This window comes from Pseudophryne corroboree, chromosome 6 (genome assembly GCF_028390025.1).
Source record: "Pseudophryne corroboree isolate aPseCor3 chromosome 6, aPseCor3.hap2, whole genome shotgun sequence".
NCBI lineage: Eukaryota > Metazoa > Chordata > Amphibia > Anura > Myobatrachidae > Pseudophryne > Pseudophryne corroboree.
Genome location: NC_086449.1, coordinates 635,224,382 through 635,239,035, shown reverse-complemented (window position 1 = coordinate 635,239,035; position 14,654 = coordinate 635,224,382). Strand labels below are relative to the sequence as shown.

General features: G+C 44.2%; 1 long non-coding RNA gene across 1 annotated transcript in view; it reads left to right on the top strand.

The window, feature by feature from the left end:
• LOC134935535 (uncharacterized) overlaps positions 1 to 14,408 on the top strand; it is a 51,309-nt gene extending 36,901 nt beyond the window's left edge. The window contains exons 2-3 of the long non-coding RNA XR_010180230.1: positions 13,904 to 14,109; positions 14,211 to 14,408. This is a non-coding gene — a long non-coding RNA (uncharacterized LOC134935535). The remainder of the gene's footprint in view (positions 1 to 13,903; positions 14,110 to 14,210) is intronic.
• The last annotated feature ends 246 nt before the right edge of the window (positions 14,409 to 14,654 follow it).

Sequence of the window (14,654 nt, the reverse complement as noted above, 5' to 3'; positions counted from 1 at the left end):
AGACACCATAGAAGCGGAACCGCTAGGCCCACCTCACTCAGCCCAGGTTGCTGAACTGGTCGCCCTAACCAGAGCATGTGAATTGGCTAAGGGTAAGTCTGCCAATATCTACACCGATTCTAGATACGCGTTCGGGGTAGTCCATGATTTCGGAGCCCTATGGCGGCTCAGAAATTTCATGACGGCAGCTGGCACACCGATAGCGCATGCAGCGTATATAAAAAGGCTTCTAACAGCGATACAGGAACCCGACAGAGTGGCTGTTATCAAATGTAAAGCACATACGTATAGCCAAGACCCAGTATCCCTTGGTAACAGCCGAGCAGACGAAGCTGCAAAGCTTGCAGCTGCTACCCCCATACGGACAGACACCACACAGTTGATGGTATTTAATACCATCAACACACAGAAGTTGTGTGAGATGCAGAATTTGTGTTCCACTCAAGAGAGAGCAGTCTGGAAGGCAAAGGGATATGGCCAGGAGCCCTCAGGGCTCTGGACGGATGGACATGGTAAACCAGTGGCCCCCAGGGCATACCTTCCATGTCTGGCTGAAGCAGCTCACGGGCTGACTCATCTAGGCAAGGAGGGGATGTGCAAATTGGTAAGAGCATACTGGTGCGCCCCAGGATTCTCCTCTCATGCTGGTAAAAGAGCAATGTCATGCCTTACCTGTCTGAGAAAGAATATTGGAAAGGCAATACCTACAGAACCCTCCCATATCCCACCTGCCGGCGGCCCTTTCCAAGTAATACAAATTGACTTCATCCAATTGCCCCCATGTAGAAACTTAAAGTATGTACTTGTCTGTATAGATGTTTTCTCGAATTGGGTCGAAGCTTTTCCAGCAGCTACAAACACTGCTATGTTTACAGCTAAGAAAATCGTGCAGGAATTTGTATGTAGATATGGTATCCCTAGAATCATTGAAAGTGATAGGGGTACCCATTTTACAGGTGATGTCTTTCAAGGAATGTGTAAGTTGATGGGAATTGATAGCAAGCTGCACACTCCGTACCGTCCACAGGCGAGTGCGAAGGTCGAAAGAGTGAACAGCACTATTAAAAATAAATTGAGTAAAGTAATGGCAGAGACAGGATTGACATGGCCAGAAGCTTTACCCATTGTTTTATATAGCATCAGAACCACTCCCAGGTCCCCTCTTAATCTGTCTCCTTTTGAAATTCTGTTTGGTCGACAACCGCATGTCATGATTAACCCTCAGGATGATTTGAAATGTAACAATGAAGTAACTGTAAAGTACTTGATTAACATGAGTAAGCAGTTGAGGAGTCAAAATGATAATCTGAAGTTGGTGATTCCTGATTTACCAGATAGTAATTGTCATGACATTGAACCTGGGGATTATGTAATGATACGAAATTTTCTACGCTCAGGTTGTCTTATTGATAGATGGGAAGGACCATACCAGGTCTTATTGACTAGCACCACAGCATTGAAGGTTGCTGAGAGAGAGACTTGGGTCCATTCATCCCACTGCAAGAAGGTTGCTGACCCAGAGAAGTCCCGTGATAAGGAACAGACGGTAGAGGTTGTATCACTGGAGTGTCTGTTCCAGGAGGACTGAGGCGGCACCTGAGCCTTGAAGATCGAAAGCAGTTGTCGACTCCCTTCTCCCTTTTATTGTTTTTCTCCACTTCCCATCCCTTCTCCCTTGATATTTCTTTTTCCCCTTTCTCATTCTTCTCCATTTCCTCCTCAAAGATGGACTTGCCCAAAGAGACTGTGATCCGGATTTTGATGTTAACCATGATGTTGACCAGAGCAGTCTGTTCCGGCGAGAGTACCATAGAGGTCGAGAGAGGTTCTGGAATGGGTTCCGATTATGATGATGGAGGCGTAGTTTTCCAAGATCAACCAATCCAACAAGCAAAGGCGAGTATCAGAAAACGATCCGATAGAAGAAATTGTGATGGATTGTTAGCTGAGGAAAATTGTATCTGTAGGCTCTGTGGTAATCTGGTTGAAGATGGATGCATAAAGCAATGCCAATCTAGTTTTAATATCCATATGGACCGGCATCCATTGAGTGACTATCACTCTCTAGTGGGTAACGTGTTGAACCAAACAGATTGTTGGGTATGCTCTCAAGTACCTCAGGGTCACAGCAAATCAGGGCTAGTACCATTTCCTTTAACGTTAGGGGAAGTACTTGAGCTAAGTGGTGGGAGACCGGTGGACCGGAGGTTTAACATCTCCAGCCCTCCTAGTTTGAAGCTCCACCAATACCATGTGGATAGGTCCCTCCTATGTTTTAACATCTCCAATCCTAGAAAACCGGGAAATTGGGAAGTGTCATGGAGCAACCTTTCCATGACCTTTTCACACAGAGCAGATAGAATGCCTACAGATACAGAGCTCGTACGCCACATAGCCAGTAGAGGAAAATCTTTTCGGTATCGATATACCTTAGGAAATAGGATTACTAGAGTTGGAGAGGTATCACCAGGATACTGTGCACATATCGTACAGACCGATACGTGCATTAGGCAGATGGAAGAATTAGGGTCAGGAGATTTCACCTGGAAGGTTTGTAACATGGTCATGTCCTTCTCCGTCCCTTATGTTCTCCCCGATGATGCATATTTCATATGCGGGAGAAAGGCGTACAAGTGGCTTGCCCCAAACTCTGAAGGATTGTGTTATATTGGAAAAGTATTGCCTGAAGTGATGACTGTAACACATGACAAAATGAAGGACATACACCGTGGTGCCCAAGCTCCTTATACTCACACTCACTACGAACACCGAGTTAAAAGACAACTGTCAGAAAGGTTAGAGCATCCGGCCTCTGATCTTATCCATGAATCCACCGGGATTCAGGTTCTGGTAGCGTTAGATTTCACTCGTACCGCTCGAGGAGTGATGAATTATAAATACATTTCCGCACTCGCCAATTTGTTAGATAATATCACTGAAATGTATGATGACACGTTTAGATACACTGGAAGAGAACTTCAAGCTTACAAAACAGAACTAGTTCAGCATAGGATGGTTCTTAATTACCTTACAGCAGTAACAGGCGGATATTGTGTTACATTGGCAACACAGTACGGCATAAAGTGTTGCACGTACATCACAAATAGTACCGAGGATCCGGTAGAGGTCATAGACCAAAAGATGGATGATATTCTGCAATTAAAGTGGGAATTTCGTCGGAAACACAATCTCACCCTTGCTGCTGTAGGTAATGAGCTGACTGGTTGGGTGTCATGGTTGAACCCGCGAAATTGGTTCTCCGGTTTGGGAGAATGGGCTCAAGGAATCATAATGGATGTTGGAAAGTTTCTCCTGTGTATCTTAGGTGTCGTTATATCTATTGGATTGATATTTAGATGCGGGCAGGCTTTGATGAGGTGTAAACAAAGTACGAAAGTGATGAGCTTGAGGAGTGAGGAAACTGTAATTAACCTGGATTTGATTTATGACCCAATGCTAGAAACCATGACGTAATGATGTAATGAGTATACGGTCCGTCTTTCACCCATTTCTATGTTTTCCTCCGAGGTACAAAGACCCACGTAGACGAAGGACCTGATGAGCCAAGGGGCCGACAACGGAAAGATGGAAAGAAGAAGAGCAGACGACCTGATATACAAGATTTTATGGACAATGCCATGGGTACCCCAGTTTCCCTAGGAACTTTAAAATCACGCTAGCCCAACATTTTTTTTTTGTAAATCCATGGACGTTGTTTGCTTTACTCACGATTTATGAGCAAAAGCACAAAGAAGAAGACTGCAATCAAACGATACCAATCAAGACCTCAATCGACGAACGTACATAAACCTGACATAGAATATCATTGCATTTTTCGTAAGTGTTCTTTATCTTCATCTCTGCAACCCTCAGGTAATAACACACATAGTCGATAGGGAATACAGGTACAGATAGCAGCAACCACATACCCCCCCAATTCATGTATCATCAACTAAAATGTGCATCCCCATTGTGTTACAACCACAGCCAAAATGAGCTCGGTAGAGTTTGACAGCCCATCCACAGACCTGTACCACAGGATAAGAAGGAATTCAAATGTATACTTCGCAATACCTCGAAGCTTGATTTACCACACGTACGGCACGATGATACATGACCCCCCCCCAAACATGGACTCATACACACATGCTCCTGCTTTCTCACTAGGTCATACTCTCTTCACACCTACTCCATTCTTCCTCCTTTCCCCACCATGGAAATCAATTAACCCCTGACTTACATTTTTCTCCTTAAATATTTTGTGGCAGTTATTATTGACTGCCAAAGGGTGGACTGTCGAAGTCAGAAAAATGTCTCAATGCACACTGCCATATTTGCACCGCACACTGGTCCGTGCTGCGCATGCGTATGCTCTCCCGTGGAAGCGCATACCCGCAATAGCGTGCACTCGCACGCGCAGTATGCGCATTTACGGTAGAGTTTATGTGATCGTAGCGTGCGACTCATTCGTTACAAAGGTTCACAATTAATGTCGTTTATAGATCATGTTCCCCTCAATAGTTTCTGTAAGTTTGGTTTAGATAGAATGTCCCTGAGCGGAGGAATCCCTCTTTGTATTGCACGAAGGGTCTAACAGGAGTCATACAGCAGTGTTTGATACCCATCGGAAGAGTATTTAATTAGCAATATTCCGGTGTTGGTTTGGAGCGTATTAATCGCTCGTGCGAATAGTTATGAACATAAGAAATTTATGTCCATTTCTATTATTTACCCATACTCAGGTATGCGGCGGGAAACCCAGTTTCCCACCCACCTGAGCCGTTTAAACTCAGCACAGCCCACCTGTATGAATCAACCTATGACCTTTGGTTACAGTACAGGGCCGAATTCCTGTGTCCAATAAACTGAAGGATTGTAGGACCAGGAGATTGCATTGTGTGTGGGGCATAAATAGGCAGGCCGACCACATCCAGCTCTCACTCTCTCATCAACGGTTATCTGCTGATAATCGGGAGCTGGATATCGAGGCGCAGGCGATCATACCCTTTGTGCGTAAGTTCTCTCCGTAATCATTGTCTTTCTGTGAGCCAATTCCTCTCTCTCCCTCTGTGTCTATTTCTCTCTCTCTATTTTCTCTTTTCTCTCGTAACTCCCCTAGACTATACTTTATAGTATTGTATTGTATTGTGTTAGGCCAGGATAGTATTGTAGTTTATCCCTTAGTTAGGTGTTTGGTTAGGAAGGCTTTGTTATATTGTAGTGTATCATTTGTACTGTGTTACTCTTTTACAAGTATACTAGATATAATACAGATAATAGGCTTTGGAACCCTAAAACAGTATCTGTGTATTTACTATAGTGTTAAGTGTTCACTTGAGCGTCGGTGACGCTCAAACAGCTTTGTAGGTAGTCAGGCTACACAAAGTTGCATTTACACCCTGTATTCACATTAAGGTATATAGCGCATTACATTGTTAAAAGGTTTAAATATAAAGGTATTGTGCTGTGAGCGTCTGCACCGCTGGTGACCTCCTCGTGGTCTCGAGCGTACGCTACGTTACAGCGAATCTTTCCCCTAGACATAACCAATAACGTGTCCTGTGATCGCTGGGCCGTGAGCGAACGTGACGCTTGAGCGTCTCGCCTACGGCTGAGCGATCGTTGCGCAAATAGCGTATCATTACGGTATTTCTTAAGTAAACAGCGTACAGTGTTCTTAGCTTCATAAGGGTTGTTTATACGACAAAGGAATTTAGCATTGTCAAATGGTTCTTAATTACCTCACAGCAGTGACAGGCGGATATTGTGTCACACTGGCAACACAATACGGCGTGAAATGTTGCACATATATTACGAATAGCACCGAGGACCCGGTCGAGGTCATAGACCAAAAGATGGACGATATTCTCCAACTGAAGTGGGAATTTCGCAGGAGACACAATCTCACTCTTGCTGCTGTAGGTAATGAGCTGACTGGTTGGGTGTCATGGTTGAACCCGCGAAATTGGTTCTCTGGTTTAGGAGACTGGGCTCAAGGAGTCATAATGGATGTTGGGAAGTTTCTCCTATGTATCTTAGGTGTTATCATAACGATTGGTTTGATATTTAGATGCGGTCAGGCTTTAATGAGGTGCAATCGTCGTACTAGGGTAATGAGTTTAAGGAGCGAGGAAACTGTAATTCCAATGGACTTGATTTATGACCCAAATGTAGAAACAATGATGTGATGAAAATGCGATTTCTACGGTCCGTTTCTTTCACCTGTTTTTCCGTTTCCTCCAAGGTAAAAAGACCCACTTGGACGAGGAATTTGATGAGCCGATATACAGACAACAGAGGGATTAAAGAAGAAGTTTTGACAACCTGATACACAGATTTTTGATGAACTATGCCATGGATCCCCAGTTTCCCTAGAAATTTTAAAATTACGCTAGCCCAACACTTTTGTAAATCTATGGACATTGACAGCTTTTGCTCGCACCTTATGGGCAAAAGCACAAAGAAGACTGCATTCAACAGACACCAAACAAGACCTCAATCGACGAATGTACATTTACCTGACATAGAATACCACCGCATTTACCGTAATTATGTATTTTCTTCATTTCTACAACCCTCAGGTAATGACACACATAGTCGATAGGGAATACAGGCACAGATATCAGCAATCACATATCTCCCCCATTCATGTATCATCAACTAAAATGTGCTCCCCCATTTTGTTACAACCAAAGCCGAAAAGAGCTCGGTAAAGTTTGACAGCCCATCCACAGACCCGTACCACGGGATAAGAAGGAATTCAAATGTATACTTCGCAATACCTCGAAGCTTGAGTTAAAACACGTGCGGCACGATGATACATGACCCCCAAGCACAGATTCATACACACATGCTTCTGCTATCTCACTAGGTCATACCCTTTTCCTACCTTCTCCTCTCCTCCCCTACCCAACCATGTAAATGTATTAACCCCTGACATATATTTTTCTCTTTTGAAATGTTTTAGAAGGTGGCAGTTATTATTGACTGCCAAAGGGTGGACTGTCAAAGTCAGAAAAATATCTCTATGCACACTACCATATTTGCACCTCACACAGGTCCGTGCTGCGCATGCGTGCGCTCTCCCGTACGTGCGCATACTCACAGTCGCGGGCACCCGCAGGCGCACGGTATGCGTATTTACGGTAGAGTTTATGTGATCGTAGCGTGCGACTCAATCGTTACATATTTTCACTATATAATGTATTTTGTAGATCATGGTCCCTTTGATAGATTCTGAAAGTTTAGTTAACATAGCATGTTCCTGAACAGAGAGATCCCTCTTTGTATTGTACGAAGGGTCTAACAGGGGTCATACAGTGGTGTTTGGTACCCATCGGAAGAGTATTTAAATAGCAATATTCCGGTGTTGGTTTGGAGCGGATTAATCGCTCGTGCGAATAGTTATGGACATAAGAAGTTTATGTCCATTTACTATTATTTGTTCTTATTTAGTCATGCGGCGGGAAACTCAGTGTCCCACCCACCTGAACAGTTGGAAGCAGTCACAGCCCACCTGTATGAATCAACCTATGACCTTTTGTTATAATGCGAAGCCGAATTCCTGTGTCCAATGAACAATGAGATTGTAGGGACCCTTGAATTGTATTGTGTGTGGGGCATAAATAGGCAAGCCGACCATATCCAGTTCACTCTCTTCAACGGTTCTCATTGCTTGATAATCGGGAGCTGGATATCGAGGCGCATGCGATCGTTTCCCCTTGTGCGTAAGTGTTTCTCCGCAACTATATTGATCTTCTTGTTATTGTGGGCCAATTTCTCTCTCTCTCTCCCTTCTCCTCTTTCTCTCTTATTTTCCTTTAAATAGTAATTGTATTATATTTCCTGTGTAGTTAGCTGGTTAGGTAGTCTATGTTATATTGTAGTGTATGATTTGTATTTGTATTAATTCTTTTGCAAGTTTATCATTCAAAATATATACATATTAGGCGTTGGACCCTAAGCCCAGGTATCTGTGTATTTCTTATAGTGTCTAGTATTCTCAGAGCGTCGGTGACGCTCAAACAGCTTTTAAGTTAATAAGGTTACACTAGGTTGCATCTACACCCTATCTCTACACTAAGGTTTTACAGCATATTTCATTGTTTATGGTTTAGATATAAAGGTTTAACATTGTGAGCGTCAGCGCCGCTGGTGATCTCCTCATGGTCCCGAGCGTCCGCTACGCTATAGCGAATCATTACGTTAGTCAACAGCCAATAGCGTGCCTGCCAGTGATCTCTTGGCCGTGAGCGAACGTGACGCTTGAGCGTCTCGACTACGGCTAAGCGATTGTTACGCAACGTGCGTACCATTACGGTACTTCATACGTAGATAGCGTACAGTGTTCTTAGACCTCATAAAGGGTATTATATAAGATAAATATTTAGCTTTGTCAGTCCAGTCCAGTGGTGGTGTCCTGTGCTGCATCAGTCTAGTGGTGGTGTCCTGTGCTGCCATAAGTCCAGTGGTGGTGCTGTATAAGTCCAGTGCAGTGGTGCTGTGTTTTGCTGCATCAGTCCAGTGGTGGTGTCCTGTGCTACCATAAGTCCAGTGGTAGTGTCCTGTGCTGCCATAAGTTTAGTGGTGCTGCTGTATAAGTCCAGGGGTACTGCCACATAAGTCCATGGGTACTGCTGTATAAGTCCAGTCCAGTGATGCAGCCATATAAGTTCAGGGGTACTGCCATATAAGTCAATGGTACTGCCGTATAAGTCTAGTGGTACTGCCGTATAAGTCCAGTGCTACTGCCGTATAAGTCCAGTACTACTGCCATATAAGTCCAGTCCAGTGGTGCAGCCGTATAAGTTCAGGGGTACTGCCGTATATGTCCAGTGGTACTGCCATATAAGTCCAGTGGTACTGCCGTATAAGTCCAGTGGTACTGCCATATAAGTTCAGTGGAACTGCCGTATAAGTCCATTGGTATTGCAGTATAAGTCCAGTGGTACTGCCGTATAAGTACATGGGTACTGCCATATAAGTCCAGTCCAGTGGTGCAGCCGTATAAGTTCAGGGGTACTGCCGTATATGTCCAGTGGTACTGCCATATAAGTCCAGTGGTACTGCCGTATAAGTCCAGTGGTACTGCTGTATAAGTTCAGTGGAACTGCCGTATAAGTCCATTGGTATTGCCGTATAAGTCCAGTCCAGTGGTGCAGCCGTACAAGTTCAGGGGTACTGCTGTATAACTCCAGTGCTACTGCCGTATAAGTCCAGTGATACTGCCGTATAAGTCCAGTCCAGTGGTGCAGCCGTATAAGTTCAGGGGTACTGCCGTATATGTCCAGTGGTACTGCCATATAAGTCCAGTGGTACTGCCGTATAAGTTCAGTGGAACTGCCATATAAGTCCATTGGTATTGCCGTATAAGTCCAGTCCAGTGGTGCAGCCATACAAGTTCAGGGGTACTGCTGTATAAGTCCAGTGGTACTGCCGTATAAGTCCAGGGGTACTGCCGTATAAGTCCAGTCCAGTGGTGCAGCCGTACAAGTTCAGGGGTACTGCTGTATAAGTCCAGTGTTACTGCCGTATAAGTCCAGTGGTACTGCCGTATTAGTCCAGTCCAGTGGTGCAGCCGTATAAGTCCAGGGGTACTGCCGTATAAGTCCAGGCGTACTGCCGTATAAGTCCAGTCCAGTGGTGCAGCCGTATAAGTCCAGGGGTACTGTGGTATAAGTCCAGTGCTACTGCCGTATAAGTCCAGTGGTATTTCCGTACAAGTCCAGTGGTACTTCCGTATAAGTCCAGTGATACTGCCGTATAAGTCCAGTCCAGTGGTGCAGCCATATAAGTTCAGCGGTACTGCCGTATAAGTTCAGGGGTACTGCCATATAAGTCCAGGGGTACTGCCGTATAAGTCCAGGGGTACTGTTGTATAAGTCCACCAATATTGTGCATGCATTACATCTGGGCAAATTCCAGCACGTCCCATGTTTTGAACATACAATTAATTTGGTGGTGCAGAATTTTTTGAAAAATGACAGGGGCATGCAAGAGATGCTGTCGGTGGCCCGAAAAATTGCGGCCCACTTTCGACATTCAGCCACTGCGTGCCACTCCTAGATGGGCCAGGTGTTTGTGCCGCACACTTGTGTCGCTTAGCTTAGTCATCCAGCTACCTCATTGCACCTCTTTTTCTTCTTTGTATGATGAGCTGTTTGGGGCCTAGTTTTTAAAAGTGCCATCCTGTCTGCCACTGCAGTGCCACTCCTAGATTGGCAAGGTGTTTGTGCCGCACACTTGTGTCGCTTAGCAAAGCTATCCAGCTACCTCATTGCTCCTCTTTTTCTTCTGTGCATGATGTGCGGTTTGGGGCCTATTTTTTTAAAAGTGCCATCCTGTCTGACACTGCAGTGCCACTCCTAGATGGGCCAGGTGTTTGTGCCACACACTTGTGTCACTTAGTAAAGTCATCCAGCTACCTCAGTGCACCTCTTTTTCTTCTTTGCATGATGAGCTGTTTGGGGCTAGTTTTTAAAAGTGGCATCCTGTCTGCCACTGCAGTGCCACTCCTAGATGGGCCAGGTGTTTGTGCCGCACACTTGTGTCGCTTAGCAAAGTCATCCAGCTACATTGGTGCAACCTTTTGTCCTAAAAACAATATTGTGAGGTGTGAGGTGTTCAGAATAGACTGGAAATGAGTGGAAATTAATGTTATTGAGGTTAATAATACATTAGTATCAAAATTACCCCCAAATTCTGTGATTTCAGCTGTTTTTGTGTGTGTGTGTGTGGGGGGGGGGGGACTTAAAATAATGGAGTTCCTTACGTCTACTCAACCAACATGTCACTTTCATGTTAACACATACCTGAAAACTTCCAGCATTAAATGACACCAACTAATTGACTAATTAAGTTATCAGTAGAGAAAACATCTAAACCAGACTAGCTGGGTGACCTTACGGACTAAAGTGGGGGAAATCGTAGAAGAGTGAAAGTAAAACAGACCATGTAAGCTGTAAGAAAAGTGTAGACTGAAGCTGTCATAAATAACGTATTTTGTGCTCGTGATTACAGGAAAAATAATAGCAAAGCTTTATCTTTTTAAAAGATTATGTATGTATAAATAGATAAATAGATACAGCATACTACTGGTAGACTTTTAAATGAATCTTACTTTTTTTATTTCTAACAAACAAAAAACCTAATCTGTAACAAATAGTATTTAACAAAATATATTTTCTTTTTCTAAGAAGATATAAGAAGGTCAATGATACATAGTCAGACTAGCTTTATGCATGTGAAAATGCATGAGGCTAAGGTGGAATGTAATGGTGGTACAGAGAGGTATTCTATGTAATAGGAAACCCCCCTGCAATTCTGAGCCGTCCAGAGGATAGGACCCTGCCTTGCTTCATGCCACTATTCCGCCGGCGGTATAGCACTCCCGTCGGGATCCCGGAGTCGGTATTGAGACAGTTGGGATCCCGACGGGTGGTATGTTAACCGCATACCGTCCCGAGTACTACTACTGTACTTCTTCACTTAGCAGGCAGGAGATGAGGGCAGCATCCAACCTTCAGAGCTGGAGCGTCATTGGGGCATACAAACATGTGTATGGCAAAAAAGTTTTGTGTGCCCCCTAAGCATTGCGCCAAGGCAACAGCTGAGTTTCATCTAATGGCGGCGGCGCTGACCATTATCGAGATTCTTAAAATGAATCCTGCTGCTATGAATTACTTGATAACATAGAAGTAATAATGCTCCAAAGTCGGATATTGGAATAGAGTACAGTTTTCCAATTTTAGGAGCTGTTGTGTTTGCTGCATCATGCTGCATGGTGTCCCTAATCACAAATTATACATAATATGGGAAGGAGCTCCAGAGGGTCCTCTTAGGAGAAGTAGTGTGGTTCTAACCAAACACTGAAACGATTAAACGTCCCCTTCCCTCTATTAAGGATAGAAACTGTCAGTGATAGCAGTTCACAATATTCGCTCTAATGCTGCAAATCAACATAAATACACTGCATCTAGAGGCGTAGCCAGAACTGTGGGCTCCATAACAGCACTCTAAAGGGGCCCTGCCCCAATAAATGTAGAGAGGCATCCCTCTCCATAGCAGCTGCTCATTTTATGCCCCATGGTAGTATCCTAGATCAATTTGCCCCATAGTAGTGCCCTCGCCAGTATAATCAGAATCAGAATCAGCTTTATTGGCCAGGTATACTTGCGTATACTAGGAATTTGTCTTCGGTTTGCTATACAACAAGCCAAGTAAGTAACAGATAAGCAGGTGTGTGGGAGGCAAGTAAAGTCACACACATAGGTGTACCGTAGGGACACAAGTTAGTTACATGTACGTCTAGTTAGTCAATGTTCAGGAGTTCAGCAGGCGGACCGCTTGGGGAAAGAAACTTTTGAGGCTTCTGGTGGAGCTGGCGGGGACGGCCCTGTAACGCCTGCCTGAAGGAAGCAAGTTAAACATGCTGTGGCCGGGGTGTAGCTGGTCTTTTACTATCTTCATTGCCCGCTTTTTTTCAGCTCTGGACAGGTACAGGTCCTGGACTGAGGGAAGGTCGGCCCGATGATCTTCTCTGGGGTTCTGACCACCTTTTGGAGACTGCACCAAATACACACACCTCTCTTACTATTAAACTCACTGAATATGGGATGTCATGCAGATAGGCAGCCTAAGCCTACATAGAAGTCATATCCCCACTGACCTTTTATCTCACATTATTTGCTGACACTTGAAGTGTTTCATCCTTTTTGGCAGCTTCTGAATCTTACATGTCAGCGCCACTGCTGCAGGTCCTTCTGGGCTCAGAAGATTGCAGATTACTAAGTGTAAAGACAGTGGAGGAAGGGGGTAGGGACCAACCAGCTTCATCCTGAGGGAGACACTTCCTAATGCAGGAGTTTCACACTTTTAGTAGAGCTCTTCATTTCAGCACACTCTCCTTTTCTGGAACAATCTTAATCTCTGCGCTCGATCCCCGCCCCCGCACACTTCATTACATTTGTAATCAAGGAGACATCTACTCTCAGACAGTATTGGATTCACTATTAGCTCTGCTGTGTCTGTGATGGTGACACAGTTGTGCAGGAGATGGATCGTATTAGTGTGGAGCTTTACTGAGTGGGAGAGACAGAGACCGCCACCACTATAAACATTAATGAGGCCTTCTTTACAAGGTGACCCATGAGTCAGACCCAATTGCTTAACAGGTAATTATGGGAACTTAGTAGACAACTATATGACCTGCGTCAGGGCCCCAGCAAGCCTCTTTACCTGTAGCAATGGCACCCCCTGCACCCACTTTAGCTACACCCATAGTTGCATCTATGTTGCAGCAACAAGCATGTAGGCTGTAATGTACACATAAACAGGGGTCTATTCATGAAGCAGTGATAAGTGTGGAGAAATGAGCCTGAGGAGAAGTTGCCCAGGACAACCAATCAGCTCCTCTGTACAATTGTATAGTATGCAAATTATAAATGTTACTTAAATGCTGATTGGTTGCCGTGAGCAACTTCTCCACTTGCTCACTTCCCCACACTTTTCACTGCTTCATGAATAGACCCCTAAATGCAGTAGTTCCGTTACAGCTGCAGTCAGAAGAAGTCTCATCTGATTGGTGGCCCTCAGCTGGCTCATCCATCCCCAGTGTCACTCAGCAGGAAGGATTGGGAATGATTGGGAGAGTCATACTGAAGGTCATAGAGCGGTGAAATTCACATTTAAACCTACTTCAATATTAGTGCTTGTACAATGCTAAATGTGAAAAACGCAATGATTCAAATTACAGTTTCCTCAGTCAGCAAACAGGGTTACAATTCATTTATTAAGTGTAGTAGTAACGGCACTGCAGATGATTTATGGCCCATTCCTTACCTGCATAGGGATGTGCTGTGTAATTCATTATCTCTGGTGATGCTTTTTCCCTTTACTCTTGCAGTATGTATCATATTCAATAACAGGCATGCAGCCACCTCTGGGGTAAAACGCCATCTATCATCTGTCACTTCATGATCTCTACAACAGATTCCAAGGGGAGAAAGAGGAAGAAGGTATATCTATTAGCCTGGTACTGCTGGGTAAACTGAGTCATGGAGAGGAAGTAGAGGGATTTAAGACATTTTAAAAGCTAATGAGATATCCAAGGTATAATATTCAGTTGCCATTTTCCTGTTTTAAAATACACAATTTTTAAGTGCATGAAATCGACTCTGACTTCTTTTATTTCACAATTCCTTAATATACAGTACATTTTAGAGAAAGAAGAATGTAGAACAGTTCCAGCATCACACAGGCTTCCCTTTCATGTCTTGGAAAAAGAAGTAAAAAGGAGGTCACAAAACAGGATACACTGGACTTGATTCACAGCACAAAAGCATAGCACAAAGTATGGGACAAACAGTGAAGTTTTATGTAAGGAAAGGAGTGGTAATAATAAAGTGGTAGGATGCTGGGGTTTGATGCTTCTTCCTGCCCTGAAACCCAGGCACACATCTAGTTTGCAGACAAGCACCTTGCAGTTTATGGATACTTTCAACTGGGCCAGTTTAAAACCAAACTACCTCCCTTAAACCTCCTCATATCTGTTGTGGAAGGAACCATGGGGGTCATTCCGAGTTGATCGCTCGCTATCTAAATTTTGCAGCCATGGGGAGTGTATTTTAGCTTTGTAAGTGTGCAAACGCTTGTGC